The sequence below is a fragment of the Miniopterus natalensis genome, chromosome 2 (assembly GCF_054644295.1).
Source record: "Miniopterus natalensis isolate mMinNat1 chromosome 2, mMinNat1.hap1, whole genome shotgun sequence".
In the NCBI taxonomy this organism is placed as follows: domain Eukaryota; kingdom Metazoa; phylum Chordata; class Mammalia; order Chiroptera; family Miniopteridae; genus Miniopterus; species Miniopterus natalensis.
Genome location: NC_142082.1, coordinates 129,974,839 through 129,997,199, shown reverse-complemented (window position 1 = coordinate 129,997,199; position 22,361 = coordinate 129,974,839). Strand labels below are relative to the sequence as shown.

The following is a 22,361-nucleotide window of genomic DNA, read 5'->3' as shown; positions in this document are numbered from 1 at the left end:
AGCAGATTAACTAGAAATATTAGAAAAGCAAAGATTTTCAATAATATAAATCCAACGGAGATGATATTTCACAGATATATCAAGAAAATTTATAAAAATAGGTTGTTTGTTGATGCATTTTACTTTGGCAATTATAAACCAATTTGAATCATAAAACTCATAAGGATTATCAGTAATTTGGATGAGGCAAGTAAAAAATTACACTACTAAAATGTGCCAGATTTTTATTAACTTGTATTAAAGCCTCAGTCGTCCCACGTTGTCGAGCAATATTCTCATCAATCATCTGCATCAATGCGGCATGTCGGAGGCGTGCTCTTCACCTCCCTCCTGTCTTCACCTCCCTCTGGTTCAGCTTCACGTCCCACGGCCCACTTTTCTAATCACTCCTTTCATTCATCCCTGGCCCTTCTCCCTCAAGAGCATGATCACCTGATTATACCCAGGCATGTGCCTTCTCTCTATCTCCCCAAAGCAACTCGATGTAGCTAGAGAAAAACCCACAGTCACAATGACAAGGCACACGTTACCTTGAGAGTATCATGCTAAGTGAAATAAGTCAGACGAAAACGAACAAGAACCATATGAGTTCACTTACAGGTGGGATATAAAACAAAAAGCAACAAATGAACAAACAAACTCATAGACACAGACAACAGAATGGTGGCTGGGGGTGAGGGGAGTGTGGGAAGGGCACAGAAGGTTAAAGGAGGTCAAATGCATGGTGATGGAAGGAGACTGGGCTTCAGGTAGTGAGCACACACTAGAGTATACACGTCATATTATGAAGTTGCACACTTGAAATTTATATAATGTTATTAACCAATGTTATCCCAATAAACTGAATTTTTTTTAAAAAAAAAAAAAAAGCTCAAAAGAGCACTCAGCACCACCCAGTGACTCTCAGAGTTACCAAGAAAAGTTGTCCAGAGTGAAAAGTACCATCTGGGAAATGTTGGATGAAACTCGAGGACTACAGTGATCTTTTAGTGTCTGGTTCAGAATCACCTCCTTATCACTTATCACTCTTAGTCAATATTCTCATGACTCCAGGGGAAAAAAAAGTTACATACTTTATATTTTAGTTATTAGTGGGCATGAACAGCTGCAATGGGCCCAGACCCCAAAAGGCTTTCCCTAAAATGTCATAACCTTGGCGGATCTCTAGTCACCTTCTTCCTCATGTTCTTTATCTGAGCATTAACTTCTGGGCATTCTGATCTTATCGACGGCTTTTCACACCTGCTCAGCACCCATTGGGACCATATCTAATGCCCTGCTGAGACTTTCTCTTATTTTGAGTGTAACAGTCTCTTCCTCCCCAACACCTCTATACAGCGGCCAAATAATGGGAAGGCAACAGTGGGGCCCATTGACTTGGAGTGAGGCATAAAAGGATCCTCCTGAACCCTCCTCGCGAACTGTAACGCGAGGCGAGAGTGCTTCCTCTCACTCCTTTCATTTGGGGTGGCACAACCCGGCCTCTGATCACAGCCATCCAGATGACAGGAAATTAAAGTCACACTACGGGAAATGAGATGCCCTGATGCTACCATTAAAAGCAGGTGATACGTGAGCCTTTGTTACCCATCACGAGACATCATGTCCCACCCAGAGAGAAATAATAGGTGAGTTCAGAAGTCTTTCAGCTCAAAGAACTGTTTATAACAGCAAAGAAAACGCAGTTGATACCCTCAACCTGATATGTCATCCTGGGAGACAGGTGAAATATCCAAGAAAACTGTTTTCCATAAATCCAAAATGTGTCAACTGCCTAAAGCTCAGTGCAAGATGCCACAGGAAGCACTCGGGAAGGGGACTGCTCCTGGCTCCTTGCTCACATCAATACATAAGAACAAAAAGCCCATCTGGATCACTTGAAGGTGCCTGGGCCGCCTTTCGGCCAGGCTCCTGAGCAATTCCCTCACTTTGTTCTTTATTTTTAATTCCCGGCTTAACATATCTTCCCACCCCCTGGCCCCGTGTGCGCTGACTTCTCCGGGTGCTGCAAATGCCCGGGTGCAGCACACTTCTGGTCACACCACTGACCACACCCGGACACTCATTTGTACCCTTGGGGCAGGACCTAACACTGAGCCAAGCATCCATCAGCAAAGAACCTGGACTGAAAACACAAATCGGAAATAACAGTTCCATCTGAATCTGCTTAAAGCCACCCAGAGAAACTGGAAGCTCCATCAGGAGGCTCTTAAATGTTTGAAGAATCAGTTCCATGGATCCAAAGGTATTATCTTTTCCTCAACTCTGAATGTTCCCCTCTTACGGGTCCTTACGATATCGGGCCATCTTTAATTTCTTTCCTTTGTCACTAGAAAGCTGCTACAGAAGCTGTTGCTAATTTCCTACTTGCCTGCAATCTGAAAGGAAAGAGGGTTAGAAAAAAAGACCACTGCTCCCAAGAACAGAAACACAGAAAATTACGAACGTGAAACAAATTGTGTTTGTTTCAAAAGTGTTTGTTTTACTTTATCTTTTTATGAAGGATGTAGCTGGCTTATATTTCATTTAGAAACCAACTGTTCATAAGAAGAAACAACAACTATGAAATTCTCTTTGGGAAAGAATGAAGAAAACCAATTAATAAAGAGACAGAGCAATCAGCAGCGAACACTTTTTAAATATATACAGCTTCCCTGTCTCCACAACACAGCAGTAACCCCAAAACAATTTAGATGGCGCACGGCTTGCCCTGGGGGGTGGTGAGGCTGGGGAGGCATCATTCTCTGACTCCATGTTCTCATGTCATGTTAAAGTAGAAAACAATAGCACCTATTTACATTCTAACCTTGTGAGAGAATTTCACAATGTATCTATCTGATGTCTTATTTTCATCTAAGGCTTCCAAATGTCTGCTGCACAAAAGGAGATTTGGGAACAAAGTGTGGCAAAGACTGCTGTTGTTTTCAATTTCCAGTTTTCTTTTTTCTTTAAAAGTAGGTTCCTATATTGTTGTAGGTGGCAATGTGCCTGGGTTAAAAAAAACAAAACAAAAAACAACCATAATTCTCAAACTCCCTTGTATTTAAGAGTATCTAAAGATTTCGCAGCAGTCAATAACGGGCTTCTGGAAAATGCTACAAAGGGAGTTGACTCAGGTGACAGCCTCTGCCCCTCCCCTTTCCCCCACTCCTGTTATCTGGAATGTGAGCATGAGGACCAGAACTCCAGCAGTTATCCTGTAAATATGTGGCAACCTTGAGGATGGAAAGCCTGGCCTAAGAAAAGTGGAGCAAAAAGATGGAAATAGCTGCACCACTGACGACTGTATAAATATCATATAGAAGCCCTTGACTACCTACTTTAAGATTTCTTTTGCATGAGAGAAAAATGAACCTCTAACTTGAGTTTACTGGCTGCTGAAACTAATCTCAATTGATCCAAGCTGTTATTAGGTTGTTTAACTCCCCACTCCTGTTTGAAAGACTTTGTTCTGCAACACTATACTTTACTTGGCAGACTGATTCTGCCACGAATTCATGGTCCACAGCATCCACTGATCCCGCAGAAATGCCTGCACTCTCAGTTGCCATCATCACTGAACAAGAGTTTTTCCAAATCTCCACCTTTCCAAAAACCTCTATCCTCTTTTTAATCCCACTCAACTCTCATCTTCTACTTTGGGGGGGAGGAAGAAACCATTAGCTAAGGGCTGACATAGCTCCCCTGACCAAACCCATAAATTCCCTGGTATTTATGAGCCAGTAGGGATTAAGGGCCCAGACTCTGGATTTAGAAGACAGGGTTGGTATCTCATCCACTTGCTGAGAAATCTTGGGAAGCTGCCTTACACTAAGTTTCAATTCCTCATCTATAAAGTGAGAAAAAAGTGTAGCTGCACTTCATGAGCTTTTGAAAAGAGTAAATGACATAAATTTTTAGCATACTTCAACACAACACCTGAAACACAGAAAGCTCTGAAACAGTGTTAGTTGGTACTGTAATTAAGTCTACACTGTATCTGTCACAATCACTGCAGTGCACAGAGCCTAACACACAGGAGACACATAATAAATGTTTGCTGAATGAACTATACATTAAACAAATGCCATTTAAAATGTAGGGGAAGTCCCTGAAAAATAAGGATTAATATACATGATCAAGACCATTTGCAGATAGATATAGATGTGCTTGTGTAACTTATCTAGAGTCATACATCAGCTGACAGAGATGATCACATTCTTTGAATTTTTTGGCTTCTCTAAGGAAAAAAATTTGCTACAGACATGTGCTTGGCTGATTTTCACAGTGATCTTGTAGTGGACTAACTGTGAGAACACTGAGAGGTAACACAAAACAAATGATGCCTAGCTCATAAGAGAAGCCAGATAAAAGTTAAATATAACAAAATAAAGAGTTTTATTCAAAATATAAATAACTTATATCATTAGAGACTTTTAAAAGATATGATGAGACTTTTGCTTTTCTAACAGATTTTGGGTACTTGGGAAGGTAAGATTCATAGGAAAAAGGTTAAATAAATAAGTACAACAATGCCAAAAGAATTTTTAAATCGTCTTTCATACACAAAGTCAAAAATTAAAAAAAAAAGGGTTAGGTAAAGATCTATACCTGCACAGTAACAGAGAATGTGGGATTACGGATGAAACGCGTTAGGGCCAGTTGCCAAGCAGCATGAAAACCTTCCATGAGCTGAGTCAGGAGCAACACACTGGGCAATAAGTATTTTGAAAAAGTAAAAACACATTTTTAAGTATGTATGGCCTATGACAAGTATCATGCAATATCCCTCTTATATCACATAGAAGAGTGAATGAACATACATTCAGTTTTTACTTGTCTGAGTCATATAGAGGGGACACCTGCAGGAGATCCTAAAAAACTGTGCTTATTAGACTCAAACCTGTTGAAGACAATTTCTGAGCAATAAAGTAGCAAGAAAGTATGAATTATAAATTAATGAATTGACTAACTTATTAGACATTTTAATACAGGAATAATGATAATAGGTATTCTACGAGGTGCACCCACAGACACTCATCACAGGCCACCGATCAGCCTTCTCAATGGAAAGCTGCTTTCTCAACGTGAGCAAAGTCATTACCCCGCAATGCACTTCAGAAAGAGTCACCAAGGAGTTTTTATTTTAAGTTCTCAGTGTTTTACAGTCAATGTTACCAGTGCCTCTGACAATAACTTCAGTCTTTCACATGTAATAATGTTCTTCACCACCTAAGGAGATGGTTATTTTAATTTTTTTCCCTTATTCCAAATGGCCCATTAGTGAAACGAAGGTCTACTCAGGACTAGCAAGACTCCCGTGGCTCGAAGTGAGCTGTTGCCTAAAACCAAACGTTAAAATTAGCCTGCTGCCCTGATTGTCCTTTACTTCCTCACATGGCCAAAGCACTGCAGCTCAGTTGAGCAACCTGAGTGCAAGTCCTGCCTCTACCATTTATCAGCACGGAAACAGCCGGCCATCGCCCTGATCTCATGCCTCCATCTATGAAATGGGACGGTCGGAATAGGTGGTCTTTCAAGTCCTTCCAAATACACTGCCAAATTTCTATATGATTTTTGACATTAACTGGCATATTTGGTGGGTAGGTCCTGAGGTTATTTGCTCTCAGGCACTAAGAAAGCAAAATTTTGTCAGGTGCAAAGTCTATGTATGCCTTTGTGCTCCAAATAAGCAGCCTTTTGTCGGACATGGAATACTGACTGAATCAAAGCACATTTCACTAGACTACATTTTTCCACTAAAAATATAGCTCTCCATTAAAATAGCAAAGCACTAATATTATCACAAATCACACCACCAAAAGCAAAGGAAAAAAATAAATGCATAAAGGCACAGTTGGATATGAACTATTTAAGCTAATCGAAATCTTCTCCCAAATCTAATTAGAAAGCTCACCATTCATTCGTTTGTTCATTCATCAATTATTTATTGAATGTGTACTACGTGTTAGGTGCTGTGCCAAATATTCTTATCAAGTAAAAAGCCTTCTAGGGCAGAGATATCACACCTAGGTGTTACATTATGTCAAGGTCTCAGAGCTTTTCCGACATCAGAAGTCCTTCATTACATGCTTCCACCTTCCAGGTGAGAAAGAATTAATTTACCTCCTCAGACTTCATACCTTACAGAACCTTCCAATTATTCACGCCTGTCACCGAGCTTCTGTTGTACATGCCTTTATTACTCCATTATCTTCCAGAACTCACGAATTATTCTGGCTCCAACAAACATTATTTCAATAAATATGTGGGGCGTGCTCGGTGTGTGTCAGGCAGTGTGTTATGTGTTAAAGAAGCATGGTGAACAAAGCCGTGGAAAGTTCCCACTCACACAGAGCTTATCATGGAGCAGGTATTGATTAACGGTGAATCAATCAATAAGACTTATCCCTTGCTCTTAGTCATTCCTGCCACTGTTCTTATTATTTGTTTATGTGACTACCCTGTGGGTTTCAGTTCTTGCAACACAGTAGAAACCCAGTAAATATTTTCTAAATAAAGATTTTTCAGTCCCTCTGTAGGTGTGTTCGCAAGAAGGAAACTGTGGCTCCATAGAACTTGCCTACAACCATTAAAACTCATTATTAAACTCAAATTAAAACTCATTAACACATCTTTAGTCATTTCTGTAGACTCCTACCTTATAGGAGTGGATGCCACTTAATATCGCCCTCCCCTTCCTCTTTCCACATGGAGCCATGACTTAGTTCAGGTCTTTCCTCTTTCACTGCAGTAGAGCCTGTGCCCAAGGGTGAGCCCAGGCAGCCTGCTCGGTGCTAACGGTTCAGGGCGAGCACATGGCCTAAGTTAGCCAATCAGACCGAAAGGAAGGAGAACGAGCCCTTTCTTCCACTACAATTAGGGACAATTGCTGCCAGTGGTGACAATTATCTTGTGAAAGCCAGTTTGGGGGGGGGGGGCTGGTAACATACAGAAGAGAGTAGGGCTGAGCTCCTAGAAAAATGGAGCCTGACTTCTGGCTTCCAGTTTTGTGTACCAGTTTAAGTAGAGTTTTCTGTCACTTAAGTTACAAGATCCTGATACAATCCTCTGGAAACTATTGCTTTAGAATACATATATAATTTTAAATGTAGATTCTGGCCAGAAGGACAGCACATCTCCTCTAAGACCCAGTGAGAAAGTGAGGTATCTGTTATCACAGTTGTGAAGTGAACACAATATTTACTACAAATACTTTATAAGGTTCATTCTCTCTCTCTAAACTTCTGAAGGGTTTAAAACCCTTCAGAAAATTTAGTAATACTTTAGTTTTAAATTTTTCTTTGAATTGAAAAGTTCTTTTAAATTAAAAGCAACATAAACAATCCACATTGGATAATTCACTTATTCATAGAGGGAAAAAGGTTAACAATAAATAACCCAGGAATAAAAAACTTTCAAAAGAATTGTGTATCATAGAATCACAGCTGGAGAAGCCTTAGAGAGTATCTAGATTAATGCTTTTTATTACTTTTTTAATATGTCTTCATTGATTTCAGAGAGAGGAAGGGAGAGGGAGAGAGAGAGAAACATCAATGATGAGAATCATTGATCGGCTGCCTCCTGCACACCCCCCACTGGGAATTGAGCTCAAAACCCGGGCATGTGCCCTAACCAGGAATGGAAACGCCATCTCCTGGATCATAGGTCGATGCTCAACTGCTGAGCCATGCCAGCCGGGCTAGATTAATGCTTTTAAATTTTTCCAATGAAACGCATGAAGAAAATGCTTTCATGAGTATGGAAATAGTGCCTAAAGTGGCCTGCCAAATGCATGAAGTATCTTTGACATTTGACTTTTTAATCTTAAAGATGCAAGGGAATTTTGCCTTTTAGTGCAGAATATTATTTATATATGATTTTCCCAAAACTCTTACTAAAATTAATAGCCCAGGAAGCTGCACAGTGTCTATACTGTGGCTTCAGATTGACCTGACTGGCACACCACTGTGTACCCCCAGGGGCAGATGATATGTTTATCCAAGCTCACGTGCACAGCTATAGACCATTACCCTTGTGTCACAGATCAGATAACTGAGGCCAAGAGAGGTTTGAAAAAAAACTTGCCCAAAATTCTGAAGATAGTTACTGGCAGATCTGAGAACAGAATCAAGTTCATTCTAACTTCCAAGACCAGTACTCTCTCCAACTGCTTCTTTCAATCTTTGTATGAAAAGAACAACAACCCAAATTAAAAGGTCAGCTACAACTCTAATCAAATTCATGAGTCTATAGGCCATATCCTGAACATGCTCAGCCTCAGTGCCTTTGCACTTGCTGTGCCTTTCCTCTAGAAAGCTCTTCTGACACTGCATGGCTGGTTTCATCCCAGGATTCCTGTCTCAGCTCAGATGACCTTCCCTGACTACCTTATCTAAAGTGGTCCCCCCAGCTCCAGTTTCTCTCAACCATGTCAGTCTGACTTGGTTCCTTCTTCAGACATATCACAATAAGAAATTATCTTGTTTATGTATTTGTTCCCATGTATATTGTCTGGTTTCCTCCCTCTTCAATATAAGCTCCACAAAGGAACAGTCCTTTTCTGTCTTGTTCATTGCTTGCCCCAAAATTGGGATTTTGGACATAGAAGGTGCTTGAAAAATATTTTTAAATAATAAATGAATTTATTATTCCTACACTCTCCTACATTCTCCTATCTATCTATCTTTTTCCAAGGTGCGACTCACCTAGAGTGCTTCTCCTTTACATTTGCCTACTCAAGTATTACCCATTCTAAGGACAACTTAAATTCTACAGCTTTTAGGAAACTTCCCCTAGATCTATTTATTGACTTGCTTACGAGGACACTGAGAACAGAAAACTTTACTCACATTTGTATTCCCAGATCCTAACATGAGGTGGACCTCTGAGCCCAATCCTTCAGGTCCATCACCCGCTCACCGCCTCTCTCACAGCAGCGCGCTTTTCGTCTGTGTGCTAAAAGACCATGTAAGGTTATCTGACTTGTGATCAGCTATATTTTCCATTATGCCAATTCTGTACCCTAACACTCAAGTGCAAATTTTAAAAATTGGGTCATTTCATCCCTCACCCCCCTTGCCATCTTTTGATATTTTTTTTTTCTTACCACAAAGCTGGGCTTTATACTCTTTCATTGAGATTCTGCCTCTCTGTAGTTGTTGTAGGATGCCTCAGTTTTTAAAAACAGCGTACTATTTCCTGTAACAGACTATAATCAGAAGTAATCTCTTCCTCTGATCATCCATCTTGAAACGTCTTTCCCATAACCTGCACTGTTATTTTATGAGCCTCAAACTTAGGTAATCCTCTGTTTTCATCCTAGACGGAAGGGAGTTCTATCCAGACTCATGTGTTGACCAAACAGGTGACTGGGAGAACTCTAGCCCTACTCACTGTCTGCCAGTGAGAAGGTCAAACCCCAGATGTAAAGCAAAGGGACAGCAGGTGAGCCAGCTCTAGTCTAGTCTTATTCAGAGCAGCTCGAATGGCCCTAGGTGGGGCCTTCTTCAACTCCACGCAATGATGGAGTTCGGTAATATAGGAAAACCCAGCATGCACAGGGTAGAAGGTTCCCTAAGACATAATGCACTCCCGCCCCAACCCCCTCTACACTATACTCTGCCCTGTTGTTTCTAAATTTATTACCTGCAAGTAGACATTGAAAGTGAAGGGAACAGAATTAAAGCCTCTTCACAGGAAATAGAATAAGAGAAAAAGGCAAGGGTCCAAACACTGAACTTTAAAAATTGCCACATTTAAGGACTAGAGAAAGGAGAAAGCCGCAGCAGTCCAAGGCTAAATGAAACCACGTCCTGTCACTGAGATGACTTCAGGCAAAGGGAGAAACGAAATACTGCAAAGTGGTGATCATCAATGTCAATGATTTCATCAAGGAAAAAGAATGAATACTGCATGATTAGGAGGCCCCTGGTGCCCTTGGAATTTTCAAAAGGATAACAAAGAATATCGCTCTGGAAGGCGATTTCACAATGAGCAGGGTGATGAAGAAATGGAAACAAGAATGTGCTTGTTGGGGAAGATTGAAAGTGAAATACAAGGGAGAAATAAGTAGCAACATCTTAGGAGCGATGTTAAAATCTGCAAGTACTAGTTAAATGTCTAGGTGAAATGGGCATAATCTCCTTTTTGTGTTTGGGAAGATTATCTCAGGTCTAGAAAACAGTAAGAGTAACCACTACATACATCCTTTTTAAAACAAAGGGGCATGAGTGAGATGAGGGGAGAGGAAATAAACCCCAGAAATCTGAGAATATTAGATAAAATATTAATGAGGAAAGGCTCTGTGATTCTTCTAACACTATATCCAAAAATTTCTTCCTTAACTCCGCTAAATCACCATGAAATTTTTAGACCTCTCTTTTTAATATTTGGTTAAATTGTTATATGGCCCCAATAGCAACTACAGGTTATATGCCAAATTCTGAAGATGTCTTACAACTAAATAAAACAGTGACTTTGTATGGTTTGATGGCTATAAATTATCACAATGAATAAGAACATTATAGCAGAAGAAAAGTGAAATTCTTTTGAACGGTGTTAAAATATATGTATGTTTATGGGTAAGGAAAAGTCATTAAATATTTTCTTTCATATCCTACATTCTGAGAGTATCAAAGATCTAACTATTGTTTTCAACCACAACCCAGCAAGACTAAGTTATTACATAAACTTGGTAAAGGCTTCAGAGTGCAAAAACAAGAGGCATCGTGTATCTCAGTTTCGATCTATAACCCCAAAGAAAGCCTCACCAGGATTTCATCCATCCAGGAGCACAAAACCTACTATCTATTAGGCCTTAACTGTTTTTACTTCACTAGTCATTCAAGAAAGGTGACAAATTAGAAACTCCACCACTCTAAGAACTAATTCCTGCCCCAGAAAAAAAAATCATCAGGATCATCCACCGACTGCTAAAATATTCCAAGTTTTGTAAAGTAATTCACTCAAACAAGTATTATTGAGACTCCTATACACCAGGCTCTGAGACTTAAGAAAATAGGTCACTTAGTTAGACACTGACACTGAATTGAATCTCATAGTCAAGTGAGCAGAAGAATAAAGATTAATATATATACCACAGAAACAACATCCAAGGCATTAAGTTTAAGGGGCTAAAATCAGAGGCAAAAGAGACTCAAATTATCAATGCACATTACTGGCAGTGAACTCAGCATGAGAGGGCATTATTCCCAGAGGCGGCAACTTCCACTTTATTTACAACCTTTCCTATGTGTGACAACTTTTAGCCTTTCGTCTAATTTTTCTTCTGGATACTGCACTTCTTGGGTGAGCATAAATTTCTAAAGTAGGTAAGTTTTGATGATCTGGTCTAACCTTTTTCTTGAGTACAGTCAACACAAATGGCGGCTGGCACCGCTTTTCCAAGTCTTATGCCAACGTAAAGGCACGACTGAGATTGTACCTCTTCCCCAAGGAGCCGCACAAGGGCTGGGGATCATCAACATGTTCATTCTCCAGAGAAATCTACAATAAAAGATGAGATCACTTGTGCGTAATTAAACTAAAAATAAATTATGCCTTGTGTTATATGGAAATGACTGCTGACATTTTCCCCAAACATAACTCTAGTCTAAGGATAAAATCAGCCTAGCATTTTGTTCATTTTGAAATTCATTTATCACACTAAACACATAAATCTATTACTGAATGTCTTCCTCCACAGTTTAAGCAGAGCATGTATCTTAGTTTCTGTATGTGCAGTTCGCACAACAAAAATTAACTGAGGGCCTACTGTGTGCCAGCCAGGGTTACAGGCTCTGAGGACAAAAAAATGAAATGAAGTGCGGCGACATCTCTGCCCTCGTGGAGCTCACATTTTAGTGGATGAATTTATAAATGTACCACATGCATATGCAGTGCAGTAATATCCACTCAGCAACGTGAAATCTGCTTCCCTTCCTGAACCTGGAAATATTTAAATCGTGTCAGGTAAACAAGTCACTAGGCAACTTTTATTCTGCACAGTGTTAAACTATAGGCCAGGTTTGAATCTTAGCAGACTCCCGTAACACTCTGTGGACGCTCTCCTATAGCCGGTGGTCCTACTTTGCATAAGTTACTGTTAACAGAGGTATCCTTTCCGTTGGTCACCTCCCCTCTGCCCCCAGCAGCATTACTCATTCTCCCGAAGTGAACTAAACGGTTCTCCCAGTTTGTATTCACAGGAGAGCACCTTATTTTGAATGGAGCTTTCTTGTCCTTGATCTCATCTTTTAAGAGATTTCCAAGATCTACAATGCAATCAATGCAATGATCTTTTCAGATCATTTCTTACAACTCACTTCATATTCCACAGAATTGCTTCTGCTTCTTAATCAGTCTCACCTGCGCGCCCCGTCTCACCTGCGCGCCCCGTCTCACCGCGCGCCCCATCTCACCTGCGCGCCCCGTCTCACCTGCGCGCCCCGGCTCACCGCGCGCCCCGTCTCACCTGCGCGCCCCGGCTCACCGCGCGCCCCGTCTCACCTGCGCGCCCCGTCTCACCTGCGCGCCCCGTCTCACCTGCGCGCCCGCCTCACCTGCGCGCCCCGCCTCACCTGCGCGCCGGCTCACCTGCGCGCCCCGGCTCACCTGCGCGCCCCGTCTCACCTGTGTGCCCAGCTCATCTGCGGGCCTTTGCTCACGCTTCACACATCGCGGAGAACAGGCTTCCACCACACTCTCCCAGGCAAAATGCTAATGCATCCTTCAATACCTAGTTCAGACATTAACTCCTCCAAGAAACTTTCTCTGGCCTTTGTATCTCTACTCCCTGGGGGTACTTTAAGTTCTGTGCTTGCACAATACATAAAAAAGAGCCACAGTAACTGAACTGAACACACTGTATTATAATCATGGAAGTTGCAGATCTGAAAGGGGAGATGAAGCCCTGGTCATGTTTGTGGACCGATGTCTCATACAGAGCCCTCTACATAGCAGATACTAAAAAACATGTTTGCTGAATAAACAATTGAATGAATTTTTAAAACATACTTCAATAGATGTTTAACAGTGACTAAAACATGTGAAATTATCAAATTCCCTAAACCAAAGAATATCTCTTACCTCAGTCCAATGTTTTCCTTCTCTTTTAACACAAGCTATCTATTAATGGAGCTTTTTGTTTTAACTGGATATTAAACACAAGTAAATGCTTGTTTAAACTTGAAAAATCCTACAGGGATCATGGAAGCTGATGGAGGGAGCACAGTAAGCAACTGAACAAATACGTTATAAGATTTGCCCAGGCCCTGGAGACACCAGAAAGAACTTCATTAGCAAAGATCTTCCTTTGCCTATGAGGTAATGAAAGGGGAATTGCCAAAGCCCTCGAGGCAAGAAGTGGGTGACATCAACTTTATCCAGAACAATTTAAATCCATCTACAATGCCATGTCCTCCAAAAGAGGCCTAGATGAGAAAAGGGAGTTAGACATTTTCTCTCTCTGTTCTCTTCTACCCTTGGCTGCTGCCCCTCACAAAGAGATGAACACGAGCTTTGACTGTGAAGATTCCCTTCATGGTCAGGATTTTTTTTTTTTAACTCAGTTGGTTGCTACTTTCTTATCTCTGAGTCATCTACCTTTGTAGAAGAATTCATAAGCTAAACAGTTTTGAATTTTCTGTTGTATAATAAAAAATGTATCTGGCTTTTGTCCAGGGTCCCTGGGCGGGGCTTCTAAACTCAGAATTGCCCAAGGACAGGAGTGTCTTTGTTATTCCTGGTAGGTCCTCAGACCTGAATTTATGCTAATAAAGTGACTCCTGACAGGCCCTTGGTTTCAGGATGGGGGCTGGCTATGCTAGAAAGGCCAACCCTGTGATTCAAGGGGCGGGACTTGGAATCACAGGATATCAGTTCAACCTGCGGGGAGGAAAGTGAGGCTAAGGATTGAGTTCAATCGCATGGACGATTCAATAAGTCACGCCTATGCAATGAAACCCCAATAAAAGCTCTGGGCACTGAAGCTCTGATAAACTTTCCAGTAGGTGGACAAATTGATGTTTCTGGAGGGCAATGTGTCCTTAGGCTAAGAAGCAAATACATGAAAGCTCCGCGTCGAGACCCTTCCAGACCTAGCCTTATATGTCTCTTCATTTGGCTGGCTCTGATTTGTATACTTTATAATAAAAATGTAGCCATACGCATAGTGCTTTCCTCAGTTCTGTGGGTTATTCTAGTGAATTATAAAACCTTGGGAGGTTGGATAAAGCCCTGAATTTATAGCCAGTTGGACAGAAGTGCACTGCAAACTTAGAGCTGGCATCTAATGTGAGGGCAGTCTTGTTGGGGAGTCTGCCCTTAGCTCCAGGAGGTGGTTAGCATCCTGCATTGCTGTACTGCACTGTTCTGCCATGGTAACCACACAATTGCCATATTTATTCAACAAGAATAAAAAGTGTCAGGCCTGGAGTCAGGGGACCTGGGTCCGGGGTCAAACCTTCCATTTAACAGCTCTGTGACCTCGGGCAAGCCACATTATTCTTCTGAGTTTTCTCATCAGTAAATGGGGGCAGGGAGCCTGGATTCAGCGGCTTCTGCCATTTCCCATCTTGATACTGCTCTCATTAGGCCCCAATTTGGAGGGAGGCCAATGATGGCTGTTTCTTCCGGATGATTTTCTTCTATAGGCTTTCCTTATTAGCAATGACTTGCAGGTAGGTTTGTGGCCTTTGCACTTGCTGTTCCCTCTACCTGGAATACTCCTTCCCAGTATCTGTATGACTTACTGCTTAATTTTCTCCAAAATTTTTCTGCACAAATGTCATTTTTCTGTTGATCCTCGCTGTCGATATTACCTATAATTTCAACCCCATACCCAACACTTCACCCCCTCCTTCTCAGCTTTATTTTACTCCATGACATTTATCATTAATATATGACATTTATATTTATTATATAAAATACTATATATGAAAATGGCTTGTTTCTCATCTATTTCCTCGGTAGAGTGTAAGCTCTATGAGGGCAAGGATATTTATTGTTTAGTGAATGACAAATAAATAGTATGTGCTTAATAAATATTTCACAAATGGATCAACGTTTCACTTTATTGAGATCTAGTAGACACAGCAGCTTAGTTAGGTAATCCACATGCTCATACCTGAAATAACTGTAAAAATTATTCCCCCACAATTCAAAAGGACTAGAAGAAAAAGTTCAATGATAGGTAATAGCAGAATTCTAGTAACTGTAGCCAGAGTAAGAGATGATGGAGGGTAATAGATTTGAAGGTGATAATAAGGATTGAAGGACAGAGATGATGGTAATGAGTGAAATGGATAAGATCAGACACTGAGAGATAGTAAGACCATAGATCTTAGCATGTTCAAAGATGAAGAGAGGCAAAGGAGGAACAGAAAAATTGTACAGTGGTTAATATATAATTCTAAAAAGTGAGAAATGATTTTATTAGTCACAGCAAATATTATAAAAAACAGGTGGTATGAGACAAAGACTCTAAAATACTGAGAAACTGGGGCGGGGGAACAGTTTAAAGCTGCTATCTGACACCGTAGCTGTGAGACACAAGGAGCTCTTAGGCCTTTGAAATGTGGCTACTCTGAATTGAAATGTGTTGTACAAGTGTAAAATAAATGCCAGATATCAAAGATTTAGTACAAATAAAAAATGTAACGTATCATTTTAAATGAGTATATTAGTTACACATTAAAATAATAATTTTGGATATATTGGACTAAGTAAAATATAATTAAAATTAATTTTACCTTTCTTTTTACTGTTTTAATGTAGCTAACTGAACATTTTAAATAACATACAGGGAGCTAGCATTATATTTCTATCAGAAGTACTAGTTTAGAAGTGTCCAAGGGGTGTATGGAGAATTCTGAGGGTTTAATATCAGCCCTTATGAATCTGGAGAAATGAGAGAGAAGGCATGATTTCCATCACAGAAGTTTGCTAAGAAAGCAGTGTCTTCAAGGAAAAGGAGAGTTTCAGCACCAGAGAGGAAGTGAAATGGTTATTTGGGAAAAAAGTTATAGTTCAGATGTCAGAGACAGGGTGGTAAATAAATCACAAGAGAGGCAGAGACTTTGAAGTTAACCTACTCCATGCTGGTCCCAAAGCTGAGAGCATTTCCTTTAGTCAAGACCAGCTTCTTTTGGGGAGGTGGGTGCATGAATAAATCATCCCATTATAATACTATCAACCAACAAATTTTATTATGAACTTCATACATTCTAGGCTCTGGGGATCTAAAAGAGTAAGTTCCTGCCCGCAAACTGTTCTCGGGCTAGTGGGAGGGACAGGTATATAAAAATAGATAAACTCCAATATATATCCTGGCAAATACAGTAATTAAGTACAAACTAGGCCCTAAAGTCAGAGCCAAGAGTGAGCTCTACACAGTTTAAGTCCTGTGTGCTATTTCAACTGGGCATGGGCTATTGAAATAGTCCACTCAGAAAATTTCAACTCTAGCTACAAAAGGGTCATGTCTTCTTTTACTTAAAAACATTAAACCTTTTGTCTGGGGGGGAAAAACATATTTCCCATAAGACTTTGTAGATATGAAGAGAAATAACCAATAGTTTACAAATGTACTCCACTCTCTCTCATTTAAACTATAATTATATTTCATTCAAAAACTTTAACAATACCAGCTTATTATCTGCAATATTATTTTTAGACATTTTTATATAAAACAAAGTGTGTCCATAAATGCTTCCTGCTTTTACTATTTTAAGATGCCAGGAGGTTACAAAAGAGAATACTATTTCTTTTATTTTCCTGATTTCTTTCGAAAAATATAATGCCATTTGGTACATTTAGTTTATAGTTAATATGAAATAGCAAAATCTCATTAGTAGAAACAAATCAGCCTGTGTATTACTTTTTGGTTCTTTGCTTCATTTCTTCAAAGGCACCACAATAAAGGAAAAGATAAGTGCTGATAACAAAGGGGGCAAGGGGCGGGGGGCAGGGCATGTGTTTGCAGCAAGAACTGATCGACTCTGGGGCTCATCCCTGTTAGAACAGGCCCATGGTAGGAAGAGAGGCATTGGGCATTAGATTCAGAAAAACCTAGATCCAAATCTCACCTTTACAGCTCATTAAATTTAGAATCTCAGGAATATTAATCAACTTCACAGAACTTCAATTTCATCACCAAGATAATGGAGCTAATATGCTATGCACATCCTGCACTGTGGAAATTAAATGAACGTTCTGGCAAACGGCAGGTGCTCAGTAGGTGTTAGTTCTCCAATCCTTTCCCTTCCCTCCAAAGCCCACTGCCCCTCCCACCCTGGTCATGGCCACACACCCCCAGAGAAAGACAGAATTACATGAAGCAGCATAGCAGATGTTGTTCTAAGGATACCAGTGCACCAGTGAAGGCAGTCATATCACAGCCTGTGTATTAAAACAGAAGAACAGCATTTCAGAATAAAAATGTCATTAATTTCTATGAAAAATTAACTACTTGAGGATTTTTTAGCAAAATTAACCCAAGCTAAGTGAATAGTCCTTGAATAGCAAGAAAATCATCAGGGCCATTACAGACTACTGATGCAGTTTCTACAGTTAAAAAGCAAATTATATAAGGTTGTTATGAGCATCTTCTCCTTATCAGCATGAATAAAGGTCCATAAACTTCACCCATTAAATTCCAACCATCCAAAATTCAATAGAAGAATAATATCTTAATAACTCTAAGAAGGTGTGCTTTTATCAGAAAAAGTTCCTGTCTTAAATCCTCTGTAGACTGATAAAAATTTAATTTAATTTTTTGCCCGGCCGGGCGTGGCTCAGCGGTTGAGCATTGACCTAGGATCCAGGTAATTGGGGTTCCATTCCCGGTCAGGGCACATGCCCGGTTGCAAGCTTGATCAGTGACTCTCTCATCATTGATGTTTCTCTCTCTCTCTCTCTCTCTCTCTCTCTCCTTTCCTCTCTCTGAAATCAATAAAGATATTTTTTTTTTAATTAATTTTTTTATTTAGTAAAAACTTTCCATTTTTATATCAAAGTCTCCCTTTTTATTTGAATAAGTACAATTTCCAATACAAAAAAAATGCTAAGAAAAACAATAATGCATTTGATTAAAGTAAATCATAATGCTGAGCACAGTCTCCAGTGAACAGAGCACTTAATAAATGTGCAGGAAATGGCAAATAAGCAGTAGCAGCAAGTATGCCTTCACAATGTGTTACAACAAAACCATACATTAATTCAGGCGATTTAAAAAAAAAAAAAATCCATTCAGGACAGGTAGATATTTTTATACTACTTGTGTGGGTAAGGAGTCTCAGAGGGGGTGATTTACCTAAGGTCACACTTCCTAAGTGTACTGGAACCCAAATCAGCTGACTCATTTGCGGGCCTTTAAAATCTTCGTGTTGGAACACCCACCCCCATGGAGGTTATTGAGTTTCCAGGCCACACAGGAATCCCATCAATAACATTCTTGACAAGTGGTTACTTGGTCTCTGCTTAACAGTTCCAATGACTCACTCCTTTTATAAGGTCACCACTGCCATTTCTGAAATGTCTTCTTCACAATGAATCTAAATCTTCTCCCCAGTTATTTTTATCCTTCCATCTGACTACACAGCATAAAATCAATCTCCCATAAGAGAGCGGGTCCCATAAAGCTCTTTGTACTTCAAAGCTAAAAACATGCTTCCACCAGTACGGTTTCACCGTGAGTTGCCGCCATGGGTGCCATCAAGGTACCATGTCTGAAAACCCTTGCTCATTTCCACCTTCCCATTTCTTCCCACCTTTTGATTTTCATTTTGTATAACCCCTGAGATATTTAAAACAGAATCATAAATAGATTGATAAATAAAAGAATGTTCAATTAAATGGCAATCAATAACATAACCATGATCTTCTTGAAATACCTAGCACTGTTCAGTGGAAGATTATTTATAATCTATATCTGTAAGAATCAATAGTTATCAAATCTTTTCGTCTTTTATACTGAAACACAGAATTCATCCAATTGATTACACAAAAAGCACTTATTGAACTCCAACTATACCCTATGCTAGGCTTTGTGGAAAGCACGACTCATAGAGGAATCAATAAAACAGTTTTAACCTGAAAAGGAGTAATAATACTATTATCATCGAATGCCCTTCACTGGGTATTTCCTGTGTGTGTTTAAGGGCGTTACATGCATTAATCCACTGAATCCTCCCAACGACCATAGGCAGCTACTACTGTAACCGTTATTTTCTGGTGAGAAAACTGAGTCCCAGAGAGACTGGGGAATTCACCAGCCTCTTTCCTTCCCCACACTTCTTTTCATTGTTCTCTTTCCATTTCCCTGCTATTCCCTGGCTGCCCAATGTCCTTGCTAACGTTAAGTACTGTGCGGTTTTCTTCATTCGCGGATTTACATGACTATGTGGGTGATACCAGGCCTCTGCTCTTCCTACTTCCTTGACCCACCTCCTCTCCCATGTACACAAATGACCGAGGTCAGCAGATGGGCACCTCAACTTTGACTTGACACTTGAACGGAACAGTGAGGTATATTTTAAATAGTCTGGGGTGGTATATATTTCAGAACATCTGTTACTAACCATGCCCGGCATCCTTCACGACGTGCAATACCTGCATTTGGTAAGAAGGCAGATTAGAATAAGCGGTGTGCACTCCAACATGGAGACTCCACTTGTAGATGGCACTTTATGACATGTGCCCTGGGGAACGGGCACAAATGTTAACTCAAGGATTCCTTTGTTGATAATTTTGTCTTCCGATCTTATGTAGAATCTTTCCATCTTTCTTGTTGGCACATCTAATGTGAGCTTATCCTGGATTTCTTTATGCAGTGCCTCCCTCATTTGAAGGACAAATAGGAGTTAGCCTAGAGAGAGAATGGGCAGAGCACAGGTAATTAGGGCCTTCATGGCAGGGGGCTAGGCATGTGCTAAGGCCCCAAGATGGGGAACCTTGGGGGACCCCAGGAACAAGTCCCAGTTTGGAAGGGAGAGGGAAGGAGCATTATCAAGGAAGAACTTTCTAATGAGGATATTATTTGAGTGTCATGAAGCACCACAATACATGTAACAGTATAACTGATATTCAAAAACTGATTTCCTCTATTTAGATGTTATAGGAATTAAAGACATCTTTAGTTAAAATACAGCATTACAAATATTTAGAGTTTAATGCTATCTGTATTTCTCTTTCCTGAAAAATTTCTTCAGTTCATAACACATGCAAAAGGAAAGAAAGGCAGCAAGCATGTCCCTGATTAAATTTTAAAAGGGAAGCAAGCAACGCACTACAGCAAATGCACTTACAGATCATTCTGCTTGTGAAACTTCATTTGACAGACAACATAATCATCTTTTTAGTCTTTGGACCATAGGACATTTAGAAGGTTTTCGGTTTGTGTAATTTTGTTTTTTAAATTAAAAAGGGAACTTTAAAAACACAATGTAACTAAGAATCTACTGAAACAATGGAAAAATTTAATTCGATATGTATGTTCTTAGCTTTTAAGGTCCCTTTGTATCAGTTTGAAGCAGGCAGCTGGGTCTTATCTAACAGTCTCACAGGTTACATACTGTTTAAAGGTTCACTTTGACCCAGGTCATCTGAAAGAAAAAACTAATAAATCTACCATCTCCAATCTCTCTCTGATACCCTGAGATGATCACTAATTTCAACTCCCAGGCTTTGAAGGGGTTAATGTTATATTACCATTCATTCTCCAAGTAGTACTTCAAAGGGAGGAGTGATCTGATACCTCTCTCTGGTTGTTGGTAGAAAGGACCTTGAGAAGATGTTGTGCTGTAAAACAGCATTCGGTCTTTAGCTGAGGCCACTCATTTAGCCTTCAGGGTTTTATCTGTTAGATAAAGGGGTTAGACTCCATAATCTCAAAGGCTCTCCCGCAGTCATATGCTATGATTCTGCGAATTGTGGGTGGCTTGGTTTCCTCCTTTATAGAGTTGGAACATAACAGCCTGACCCTGAGGCTATAATAAATATATATATATATATATCTTTCCAGAGTAAAAGGTTTGTCCTTTGAAGTAAATGTGACATACAGCTAGAAATTCATGCTGATAAAGTGGAGTACTGACTCATTTTAGTTAGTGCACTTCACATTTTTGACAGGGTACTTTGTTGAAACAGAGGCCAGTGTATCCATTCTAAGCAAGCAAGAAAAGGAAGAGGTGCATGGGATGTTCGAGAATCCCAAGGTGTGCGAGAAAGTGCTGTGGCCTGATGAACTGATGGGCAAGGGGTGGGGAATGAAAGGAGAGTAACCCAGAGGGTCAGAAAGGGAAGGGTAACTGATGTCTCCGCTACTGAGGCCCAGCACATCACTCAGAAGGCCCACGCTGAGCCATTCTGTATTCTTTCCTCGTCATCAGTTTTAAAGTCAAATTATGAGGGAGGTTTTGAATGTGCAGTTGTCATTCTCTTTCGGGGAAGAACAAGGTTCACTACAAAAACAATCATCTGTTATGATAAAAGTGGAACAAAAATGTCATCTTCAACCACAATACCCTTTAAAATCCAAAAACGCTTGACTCAAATATCCATCAGATTAATCCATCCAATTAGTGGATTAATTAGTCAATAATCCGTCACATTATTCCTGATTATTCTATGAAATAATCCCATATTCTTCTCCATATTTTAGCAACGGAGATTTACATGTCCTGTGTTCTGGCTCTGATCTTCCACTTCTGTTGAATTCTCAACCATTGCTTAATACCCTGAAGCTATTCTTTTCCTTGACCTCTGCACAGACCCAAAGGTAGAACTCCCCTTGACCCCACCCTTCTTCCTTTTATGCAATTATTCACCGCTCTTGTACTTAGCAGAGCATCTAGAGAAAGATGGTGGGTCAGAGATATGGTTACTGCACAGCAATGCCCAGTCAACAACTTAACCTTTTCCTAAAAGACTTTTCTACTTCCCTCCCTCCAAGAATTCTCATGGGGCCATTCCACGTAGAGCCCTCACTATTACTTGCTCCTCTCTTCCCCTTTACTTCCCACAATGTACAAGAAAATTCTACATAATCTCTATTATTGAGAGCAATTCAATTCTCTCCAGGCATGTCTTATAAACTAAAATCCTGGCCCACCTTCAAATAATCCCAACCTAGAAGAGAGCCTGAAATTATAGTCTTTCCTTAAAAATGATTGGCAATTCTTAAGTACTAGTTGTGGTTTTAAATAATGACATTTTCCATTATAAATATACTCAAATATATGCCCTAAATCAGCATTTTCCAACCTTTTTCATCTTATGGCACACATAAACTAGTTACTAAAATTCCGGGGCACACCAAAAAATATATTTTTTGCCAATCTGACCAAAAAAAAAGGTATAATTTTGACTGATTTGCAAAAAAA

At 40.0% G+C, this 22,361-nt stretch overlaps 1 protein-coding gene across 1 annotated transcript in view; it reads right to left on the bottom strand.

Moving 5' to 3' along the window:
• The window catches only part of GRIP1 (glutamate receptor interacting protein 1), a 609,495-nt gene that overhangs the window by 475,948 nt on the left and 111,186 nt on the right, over positions 1-22,361 (bottom strand). The window lies entirely within an intron of this gene.